At 42.6% G+C, this 11,548-nt stretch overlaps 2 pseudogenes; one reads left to right on the forward strand and one right to left on the reverse strand.

The window, feature by feature from the left end:
- Window positions 1-2,473: 2,473 nt before the first annotated feature.
- LOC102831692 lies at window positions 2,474-3,371 on the reverse strand (annotated as a pseudogene).
- Window positions 3,372-8,510: 5,139 nt separating this feature from the next.
- Window positions 8,511-10,184, forward strand: LOC102824549 (annotated as a pseudogene).
- The last annotated feature ends 1,364 nt before the right edge of the window (window positions 10,185-11,548 follow it).

Consider the following 11,548-nt stretch of genomic DNA (forward strand, 5'->3'; position numbering starts at 1 on the left):
GTTTTATATTTTTCCTGTAGGTCTTTCTTTCAAGAAGTATCTTCTGTTCTTCTAGCCACTCCAGGTTGGTCTGCTTGTCCTTTCAAGTGGGAATTTCCCCTCTCTGGAGATCTGTACCACGTATGATGTCCTTCTCAAGGGACTAGTCCCTTCTGATAACATGTCCAAAGTACATGAGATGAAGTCTTACCATCCTCCCTTCTAAAGAGCATTTTGGAAGTTCTTCTTCCAAAACAAATTTATTCCTTCTTCTGTCAGTTCATGTTCTCTTCGGTAATCTTTGGCAACACTATAATTCAAAGGCATCAGTTCTTCAGTCTTCCATATTCATTGTCCAGCTTTCACATGCATATGAGGTGACTGGGTTGGGTACCATTGCTTGGGTCAGGTACACCTTAGTCCTCCAAGTGTCATCTTTGCCTTTTAACACTTCAATTGATTCTTTTGCAGCAGATTTATCCAATGTCATATGCCATGTAATTTCTTGACAATACTTCCATGGGCATTGATTTTGGAGCCAAGTAAAATGAAATCCTTGGCAATTTCAATATTTTCTCAATTTCTCAATATTTCTATCATTATATTGTTGACTGGTTCAGTTGTAGGATTTTTTTTCTTTATGTTAATGTATAATCCACACTGAAGGCTTTATAGTGTTGAATCTTCATCAGTAATTGCAAGCAAGTTGTGTCATCTGAATATCACAGGTTATTAATGAGTCTTCCTCCAATCCTAATTCCAGGTTCTTCATAGAGTCTAGCTTCTCCAATCATTTGGTCAGCATACAGATTGAATAACTTTGGCAAAACATAACCCAGACACACCTCTCCTGATTTTAAAAAGGAGCTCTGGCAGCGTAGTGGTTATGAATTGGGTTGCTAACCTCAAGGTCAGCAGTTAGAAACTACCAGCTGTTCCATGGAGAAAGATGAGACTTTCTGCTCCTGTAAAGATTTACAGCCTTGGAGACCCTGTACAGGGTGGCTATGAGACTGGAACCGAGTCCACAGCACACCACCACCACCACTAGTATCTCCTTGTTTTGTTTGAAAGACTGCCTTTTGCTCTATGTAAAGGTCCTGCATGAGTACAATAAACTTTCTGGAATTCCAATTCTTTGCCATGTTGTTCCTGGTTTGGTATGATCCATACACTCAAATAATAAATTTGTGCAATAATTTGAATGCCTCTGCATAATAAATCAAGAACAGGTAAACATCTTTATGCTTTTAGCCAAGATTCACCTGTAATTAGCAATGATATCCCTTGTTCCTCATCCCCTCTGAATCTGACTTGGATTTCTGGCAACTCCCTGTTGAGGTACTGCTGCAACTGTTTTTTAAATTATCTTCAGCAAAATTTTGCTTATGTGTGATAGTAATGATATTGTTAGATAAGTTTTACATTCTATTGGGTCAACTTTCTTTGCAATGGGTGTAAATATGGAACTCTTCCTGGTAGTTGTCCAGGATAGCTATCTTTCAAATATCTTTGGTATGTGAGAGGTTCCAGCTTTGCATTCATTTGTTGAAACATCTCAATTTGTATTTCATCAATTCCTGAGTCCTTGTTTTTCACCAATACTTTCAGTACAGCTTGGACTTTATTCAGTACTATGGCTCTTGATCATATAGTATCTCGTCGAAACAGTTGAACAGTAATCATTGCATTTTGATAGTGACTGTGTATTTCTTCAACCTACTTTGATGTTTTCTGCATTGTTCAATATTTTGCCCAAGTTGGTGTTGTTAGTGCCATCAAGTTGGTTCCAATTCATAGCAACAATATGCAAAACAGAACCAAATGCTGCCAGGTCCTATACCAATCTCTCACTCATGGTTATGCTTGAGTCCAATACTGCAGCCACTGTGCCAATCCATCTCATTGGGAATCTCCCTTTTTGTCACTGACCCTCCATTTGACCAAGCATGATGTTCTTCTCCAAGGACTGCTTCCCTCCTAATAATATGTCTGAAATATGAGCGATGAAGTATAGTCATCTTGGCTTCTAAGGAGCATTCTGGTTGTACTTCAATACAAATTTGTTTGTTATTCTGGAGGTTCATGGTTACTTTTTTTTTTGAGGTTCCAAGCGCTGTTTACGGTTCGGCAGCCGAATGCCCGATACACGGGGATTCAAGCGCAGCAAGGAGCTAGTGCTGACGGACTCGAGAAGACATGATTCTGTAAATAAATACTGGACAAGACAGGTGGGGAGGGGGTGGGCAGGAGGTGGCATCTGGATTCTGGGGCCTGCGTGATGGCGTATTCCCAGGCCGAGATAACAGCGTGCACACCTGCGGTGGTACCCGAGGGTTGGCAGTGGTCACAGTGCGCTCCGGCAGCATGCGCCCTAGCCCCCCAGAGACACGATGTGGACGGGACAGAGACGGGAGGAATTCCTGAAGGTCGGTTGTCCCTAGGGTGGGGTGAGCTCCCCATGAGTCTCTGGCCCCTGGCGACCGCGCAGACCCTAGATGACCTTCTTGAGCTCGTCGTAGTAGGACCAGCATGAAGGCCCCGCCCATGCCACGCAGTACGTTGGAACATGCGCCCTTGAAGAACGCCGTACCCCCCCTCGTCCTTGAAAATCTTCTGCCCCAGTGCAGGATGCCCATGCACATAATGTCTGCTCCTTTGCACCCGGATTGCATCATCATGCATCTGTGCACAGTATCGAAGGGGGTAGGAGACGACTCCTGCCACTGCGGTCACTGTGCGATCATCCAGCTGACCACGGTGTGTGTGTTCTTGGGGTTGGGCAGCATGCCTTTGGCCGTGTCGTAGACGCCGAAGTAGGCAGCGCGGTAGATAATGATGCCCTGTACCGACACGTTGAAGCCCTGGTATAGGCTGTGAATGTCGTGCAACTTGCTGATCTTCACCAGACAGTCTCCCAAGCTCTTGAACTCGTGCTCCGTGCCGGACTTGCAGACGTCGGCCGACAGCTGGGTCCTGGGGGAATCCAGTGGATGGATGAATCACAGGGAAGTTGTGTCGGTAGCTCGGCCGGAGGCCAGGTTGCCTGTGAAGTAGCGCCAGAACTGCGTGTGCTTGTCCACACGGCCCAGGAAGACCTGCTTGTAGTTGTCCTTGAAGGTGAAGTTGAGGGCCTGGGTGGGGAAGTAGCGGATGACGTTGGCCAAGTTCCTGTGCCACAAAGACAGCATGCCTTGTTCCTTGGGGATATGCACGATGCAGTCCATGATGCCCTTGTACTGCTAGTCAGCCGTGATCTGCTTGCTTGCGTGTTGCACCTACAGCAGCAGCTTGCTTGACCCGCTTGATTGGGGCCACGGCCATCTTGGAGATGGCGGCGGTGATACCGGCTGCCAGAAGTCCTTGGCGAAGGAGATGGCCTGTTCCTTCATGGTGGCGGAACACTCTGCGAAGCCGGCGGAGAGTTGGAGTGAACGCACTTCGCCCAGGAGGGTGGGCGCCACTGGCACCTCCACCGCCGCGGGACCGAAAAGATCCATGGTACTTTTAATATTTTTCTCCAACACCTTAACACAAATGCATCAATTCTTCTATGGTTTTCCTTATTTATTGTCCAAATTTCATTTTATATGAAGCTATTGAAAATACCTTGATTGTGCCAGGTTCATTTAGTCCTCAAACTGACATTTTTGCTCTTGAACGCTTTAAAGAGGTCTTATGTAGCAGATTTGCCTAATACAATGCATTGTTTGATTTCTTGACTGCTGTTTCTATGAGTGTTGTTGATGGATTCAAGCAAAATGAAGTCTTTGACAACTTCAATCTTTTTTCCAGTTACCATGATGTTATTTTATGGTCCACTGATGAGGAGTTTTGTGTTCTTGACATTGAGGTACAATCCATACAGAAGGCTGTGGTCTTTGATCTTCGTCAGTAAGTATTTTAAGTCCTCTTCACTTTCAGCAAGCAAGATTGTATTTTTGCATATAACAGGTTGTCAGTGTGTCTCCCGCCAATCCTGATGCCATGTTCTTCATATAATCCAGTTTCTTGGATTATTTGCTCAGCATACAGATTGGACAAATATGGTGAAAGAATATAACCCTGGCACACACGTTTTCTGATTTTAAACAATTCAGTGTCCCCTTGTTCTGTTTGAACGACTGTCTCTTGGTCTATGTACAGGTTTCTCATGAACACAATTAAGTGTTCTGGAATACTCATTCTCTGCAATGTTGTCCATAGCTTTTCATGATCTACACACTCAAAAGCCTTTTTATAGTCAACAATGCACAGGTAAAAATGTTTCTGGTATTCTCTGCATTCAGCCAATATCCATCTGAGGTCAGAAATGATACATCCCTCATTCTATGTCTTCGTCCGAATCCTGCTTGAACCTCTGGCAGTTTCCTGTCAATGTACTGCTTCAGTAGTGTTTGAATTATCTGTAGCAAAATTTTAGTTGCGTGTGATATTAATGATATTGTCCAATGATGTCCACATGTTATTGGCTCACCTGTCTTTGGAATGGGTCTTTGGAATGGGTGCAACTATGGATCTCTTCCAATCAGTTGGTCAGGTTGCTGTCTTCCAAATTTCTTGGCAGAGATGAGTGAGTGCCTCCTGTGCTTCCTCAGTTTGTTGAAAGATTTCAATTTGTATGTCATCAACTCTTGAAGCCTTGTACTTTACCAATGCCTTCAGTACACTTTGAACTTCTTCCTTCAGTACCATTGGCTCTTAATCATATGCTACTTCTTAAAGTGGTTGAACATCAACCATTTCTTTTCGAGGAGGTTCAGTGTGTAGGGATTTCAGGATCCAAAGGACATACTCCACTCCTGGCTCTTTTTCTTTGATGGTACTCGGATTCCCCCTCCTGCTTCTGAGATGGCTCATTTTATAACCATGCTAAAACGTTAAGCTTTTACAATTACAAGGAGCTTGGCTAACATCCACAACTGAATCATATCATCCTATCAGTATCTTCTACTTTCTCTTACCCAGCCCCATCAGGAAAATAGTTGTTTGATGGGAATTACAAAGACTAAGGCTAGAAGTGACACACTAAATAATTCACTACACTACAGCCCTTTCCCACCAATTTTAAGTGCACAGGCATTCATTTCATTCACCATGTTGAGAAACCGTCCCCACTATCCATTTCCAAAAGTTTTTTTTTTTTTTTAATCACTTTCAACAGAAATTCTGTGACTATTAGAAATGACTCTTCTTCTTAACTTCCCTCCTGCTCCTTCCTGGTAACCTTTGCTCTACTTATTTTTTCTCTATGCACTTACTTGTTTTAGACATTTTATATAACAGGTATCACCTTCTGTATCTGGTTTATTTTACTTAGTATAATGTTTTCAAGGTTCATCCATGTAGTAGCATGTATCCATGCTGTAGCACTTCTTCGTGTCTGAATAATATCCCACTGTAAGCCTATACCACATTTTGTTTAGTCCTTCATTTGATGATGGATACTAAGATTATTTTCACCTTTCAGCTTTTGTGGAAAATGCTTCAGTGAACTGGTGTATCAGCATCTGTTTAGTACTTCATTGAGTTTGTTGAGAAACATTTCATTGAATGTTTTAGTATGCTGTTCTTGTAGTGGGCTCTGAGGATCTATGGTGTGTAGGATTCCTTTTAAAGATGGAAGTTAAGAAGTAACTAAAAAGGAGCATGCTAAGTGGTGATAGAAGTCAGTGTATGTTCCTGGAGAAGACAAAAGGAGAAGCCTCTGTCAGAGTTGATGACCTTACCTAAGACCTGATAGGTAAATAGCATTTAGCTAGCCTGAGCGCAGAGCAAAGTGGATATGTGAAGGCTGGAGGCTAGAGAATATAATTAGCTACATGTGTGTTTACTTATGCTGCAAATACATATATCCAGGAATACAGTAGTGCATTCAGGGGATAGTGCTGTGAAAATTTCTTAAGCACAAACTCCTTGAGGGAATGAGTCACTGTGCCTGGGGGATTGAGATCATTGTTTTGGAAGACACCAGAACAATAGACATTAATATAGTCCATAAAGAAATGTACCACAGTCTACTTTGGTGAGTAGCAACTGGGATCTTAAAAGCTTGGAAGCAGTCATTTAAGGTGCACCTATTGTTCTCTCCCAGTCTGGAGGAAGATGAGTGAAGAGAATTGAAAATGCATGGAAGCAATCAGTCTAATGGACTAATTGATCACACAAACATCAGCCTTCACGAATGAACCTGAGACCAGAATGGGAAGGGATCACATCAGAAGGTCCTGGATAGAGTGGGAGGAAAAGGTGGAACAAAACTCAAAATTATAAAAAAGAGCAGGCTTACTGGTCAGATAGAGACTGGTGGACCCCTGAGACTCTGGTCCTCAGTCACCCTTCAGGTCTGGAACTGAATTTGTCTGCAGAGCTCAATTTTCAGCTAAACAATAGGCAGCTGTATAAGGAGAACACTAACACTAGAAAGTTATATGCTCCTTAGAATAATCAATCATTTGAGATCAAAAGGGCAGCATTCGTCCAAGGACAAAATTCAGAAGGAAAGACAGAATGGAAAGGGGAAACACAGGGAGGAGGTGGGATAAGTGATGTTACATAGTGGGGATTGTAATTAATGACCTGAAATAAAAGGTTCATGAATTATTGAATGGAAGGCTGATTTGCTCTATAAACCTTCACCTTATTCACAATAAGTTAAAAAAAAAAAAAGTATAAATCACCAAAAGAGCTCATGAAGTTGTAGTTCTTGATATTTTATTGAACACCTAATAACTTTCTGTGCATGTAAAAATTTATGTATATATGTATGTAAATTTACATAAATAACAAATAATATGCACACTGTTTTATGACTTCCCTTTATTTTATGCCAGTGATAAAAATTTTGGACTTCGAGGAGTATAAGTTAAAAATTTTAAATAACACCCTATTTATGTATATATTTTAAAAATACACTATAATAACATTATTTAGTGTGAATTTGAGGGACTATGGTGGCAGGAAGATGATTGAGACTGTTTTGAGAACCCAGGGAAGAAATAATGATGACATGAATTGAGGCTATGGAAATGGATTGGGAAAACAAGGAATGATTCTAATGACATGGGGCCAGGATCCGCAGTCTTTGCAACTCTGTGAACCCAGGATTGTCAGGTGGTGAGAGATGAGGGGAGAGAGAGAGAATCTCTGATGACTTCTAGATTGCTGATTTAGGACTCTGACTGGGTACCAGTGTCATTAACTAGGAGTAGATGTGCCTATGTGACATCCAATTCAAAAGAGTAGGTCAGGACCTCAGGTCTAAGATGAAGATAAGATTCTGGACACCATCAATGGTTAAAACCCAAAAAACTAAGGACCGTATAATGGGGGACTTAAAATTCACAGGTCAGGCAGTGGACTTGGAGTAGACACTTTGTTTAGCTCAATGTTGTATCCTTAGCATCTAGAATACCATCTAGCACATAGTAAGCTGAGCAATGTTTCTTGAATGAATTAAGTGACTCATAATAGAAGTTTTATTTGCATTTCAGTATGAACTTTTCTTATTGTGGTAATACAATATTCCATTGAGTAAATGTATTGTAAATTGATTGCATATTCATTTCCTTATTTTTTCAGTTGCTGGTGGCTATGCAACAAACCATTCTAATTTTAATGGCATAAAATAACTATTTGTTATACCCATGATTTCTGTGGTTCAGGAATTTATGAATAGCACAGGGGGAAGTCTTGCTTCTTCTCCACAATGTCTGGAGCCTTAGCTGGGTAGACTTGAAAGCTGAGAATGGCTTGATGGCTAAGGCTGGACTCATCTAAAATTTTGTTCACTCACATAGCTGCCTGACAAATGAGCCCTCTGCTGGAATGCTGATGTGACATCTTGGGCTTTTTTACAGCAGCATACATGCCTATGTTTCAAGAAGGAATGTCACATACACACAAAAAACAAGTATTGCCACTTATGATCTAGCATAGGAAGTCATATGGTGGCATGCTCACCATTACAACAGACCTATTCATTTTATAAGGGAATGAAACAGAGCTAACCACTTAATGGAAGGAATGTCAAAAGTCAAAGTCAGGTTCAAACCCACCAGCCACTCCTCGGAAACCCTATACAGGGTTGCTACAAGTTGAAACCAACTGGGCCACTGAACAACAACAACAGAGTTATAAAATTTATCTACTTGGTATCCATCTGGTGACTGATATAAAATATTTAGTTTTGGAAAATAAGCTGTAGGAGAAATCGAATCTGAAATGAAAGCAGTTGTAGCCAGCAAGCCAACTGTAACATCTAAAAGCAATGAGAGAAAAAGTGGTTAAATTTCTGGGACAGTATCTGAAAACTCAATTGTTATGAATCCATGGCTCACATATTCTATTCTTTGTTACCACTGTAAAATACAGATGGTTAACCTCATATATAGCGTAAGTGATTATAAATACTAAATAAACAGGTATATGTTTAAAAAAAAAAAAAAAGTCAAAGTCACATTGTAAATAGTGCATGTGGGCTTCCTCTTCCTCCTGGCTGGTCCCTGTCCATGTCCCCAACTGGTGCTGCTATGGCTGCCCTCGCCCGGAATCTGCAGGTCCAGAAGCTGCAGCATTGGCACCATGTGAAAGGTTCTGATCTCTACCTGAGCTGCCTTTTCGACTCTTAACAAGGAGTGCTTCAGTCGTTTCAGCTTGACCCTTAACACCAATCATGGGCAGATTCTGCTGGATTACTCCAAGAACCTTGTGACAGAAGAAGTGATGCACATGCTGGTGGACCTGGTCAAGTCCAGGGGTGTGGATGCTGCGTGGGATCGCATGTTCAATGGTGAGAAGATCAACTTCACTGAGGACTGAGCAGTACTGTATGTGGCTCTGCAGAACCAGTCAAACACACCCATTCTGGTGGATAGCAAGAATGTGATGCTAGAGGTCAACAGGGTACTGGACAAGATGAAGTCTTTCTGCCAGCGTGTCTGTGGTAGTGACTGGAAGGGATACATAGGCAAGCCCATTACGGATGTCATCAACATTGACACTGGTGGTTCTGACCTGAGACCCCTCATGGTGATTGAAGCCCTTAAGTCATACTCTTCAGGTGGTCCCCGAATCTGGTTTGTTTCCAACATTGATGGGACCCACATTAGCAAAACACTTGCCTCCCTGAACCCAGAGTCCTCCCTGTTCATCATTGCTTCAAAGACCTTTAACATTCAGGAGACCATCACAAATGCAGAAACAGCAGAGGAGTGGTTCTTCATGTCGGCAAAGGATCCTTTGCAATTGCGAAGCACTTTTGTTGCCCTGTCTACCAACACGACCAAAGTGGAGGAGTTTGGAATTGACCCTCAAAACATGTTTGAGTTCTGGGATTGGGTTGGAGGACGATACTCAATGTGGTCAGCCATTGGACTCTCCATTGCCCTGCATGTGGGTTTTGACAACTTTGAGCAGCTGCTTTCAGGAGCTCACTGGATGGACCAGCACTTCTATACCATGCCCCTGGAGAAGAACGCCCAAGTCTTGCTGGCTCTTCTTGGTATCTGGTACATCAACTGCTTTGGCTGTGAAACACAGGCCAAGCTGCCCTATGACCAGTACCTGCACCGTTTTGCTGCCTACTTCCAACAGAGTGACTTGGAGTCCAATGGGAAATACATCATCAAGTCCAGCACCCATGTGGAATATAGACAGGCCCCATCTTGTGGGGAGAGCCAGGGACAAATGGCCAGCATGCCTTCTACCAGCTTATCCACCAAGGTACCAGGATAATACCCTGCAACTTCCTTATCCCAGTCCAGACCCAGCACCCTATACGGAAGGGGCTGCATCACAAGATCCTTCAGGCCAACTTCTTAGCCCAGACTGAAGCCCTGATGAAGGGGAAAACAACAGAAGAGGCCTGGAAAGAGCTCCAGGCCACGGGAAACAGTCTGGAGGGCTTAGAGAAGCTGTTGCCGCACAAGGTCTTTGAAGGTAAATCATCCAGAGGATTCCATGTGTTCACCAAGTTCATGCCGTTCATTCTTGGGTTGCTGATCACCATGTATGAGGACAAGATCTTCGTTCAGGGTGTCATCTGGGACATCAGCAACTTTGACCAGTGGGGAGTGGAGCTGGGCAAGCATCTGGCTAAGAAGAATGAACCTGAGCTGGATGGCAACACCCCGGTGACCTCTCGTGACTCTTCCACCAATGGGCTCATCAACTTCATCAACTTCATCAAACAACAGCAAGTGTGAGGCCAGAAGCCAATAAACTCATGCTCAGCAGCAGCCCCTGTTTTTATTGGTCCTTCTTATCCGAACTGCCACAGTCTGTACTGCACAGCCCACCCCAGCCTGCCCAGAGCACCCTCGGCTTACGGGCTTAGACCACAGTCCCTTGTGGGAAGCTGGTCTGGAACCACCATGCCCCTCTCTCTCCATGACCATTAGTGCTCTGTTTTGCAATTGATTGGAATGTTTCAGTGCAGCTGATTTTTCAGACCTGTGTCCGCACTGTTCACATTCCAGGTAGAAAAATAAACATGCCACCAAGGGGAAAAAAATACATGTGGAATGAGAGATACTGTTGTGGTCATCTTTGGAAAAGTAATCTGTTTTAACTCTTCGATCTGCATTTTTGTATACTACTTGCCTTTAATATAGCTGTTTGGAGTCCTGATGTGGCACTGTAAGGTAAAACACTAACTGCAAGTTTGGCTTGAACCTCAAGGTCAGTGGTTCTAATCTACCAGCCAAAGCTATTCTCAGAAACCCTATACTGGGTCACTCTGAGTTGGAATCAACTTGACGCACTTAACAACAACATAATTGTTTATCTACAGCTCTCATCAGCCATGTCACAATGTTGGTAACATTAACCAGGCAATAAACTATAACCCCTATATATCTCCCAAATGTACTGAGAAGGAAGCTATTCCCTTCCCTTTTACTTTGTACATATTTTTAAATACAGAGTTTGTATTGATCACCATTACATTTGATTATCATTCAGTGCATTTTTATTCATAACTTATTATTGGCAAATTATTGGGCTAGACAATGGAGATGACTGAATGCAACACAGAAAATGATTCCTTCTCTCAAGAAGTTTACAATCTGTAGGGGAAAAACAGTTATATTTGGAATATCTATAATAGATTGTGCAGTTAGCTGGATATGGCAACTATTTTAATCACTGGTAGGCTCTGCTGTCTTTGTTTATGGGGTATCAGGAAACAAGGTATGAAATGGATGACTTAAATTCACATCACGTTGCTGGCATCGCCCAATCTACCAGTCTGATGACCTCTCAGAAAAGGAAATGAGGTTATTGAGGCATGACTTGCACTTCATGAGTTCATGTATCAGTGTTTCCCCTTTTTCCTTCTTATTTCAAGTATTCGAAATACCCTAAACATCTTCCTAAGGAGCTCTGGTAGCGTAGTGGTTACAATTCGGGCTGCTAACCTCAGAGTCCGCAGTTTGAAACTACCAGATGTTCTGTGGGAGAAAGAGGAGGCTTTCTGCTCCTGTAAAGAGCCTCGGAAACAGGGTTGCTATGAGTTGGAACCGACTCACAACACATAACAACAATAACAACAACAAACATTTTCCTAAAT

Source organism: Chrysochloris asiatica, unplaced genomic scaffold, assembly GCF_000296735.1.
Source record: "Chrysochloris asiatica unplaced genomic scaffold, ChrAsi1.0 scaffold00031, whole genome shotgun sequence".
NCBI lineage: Eukaryota > Metazoa > Chordata > Mammalia > Afrosoricida > Chrysochloridae > Chrysochloris > Chrysochloris asiatica.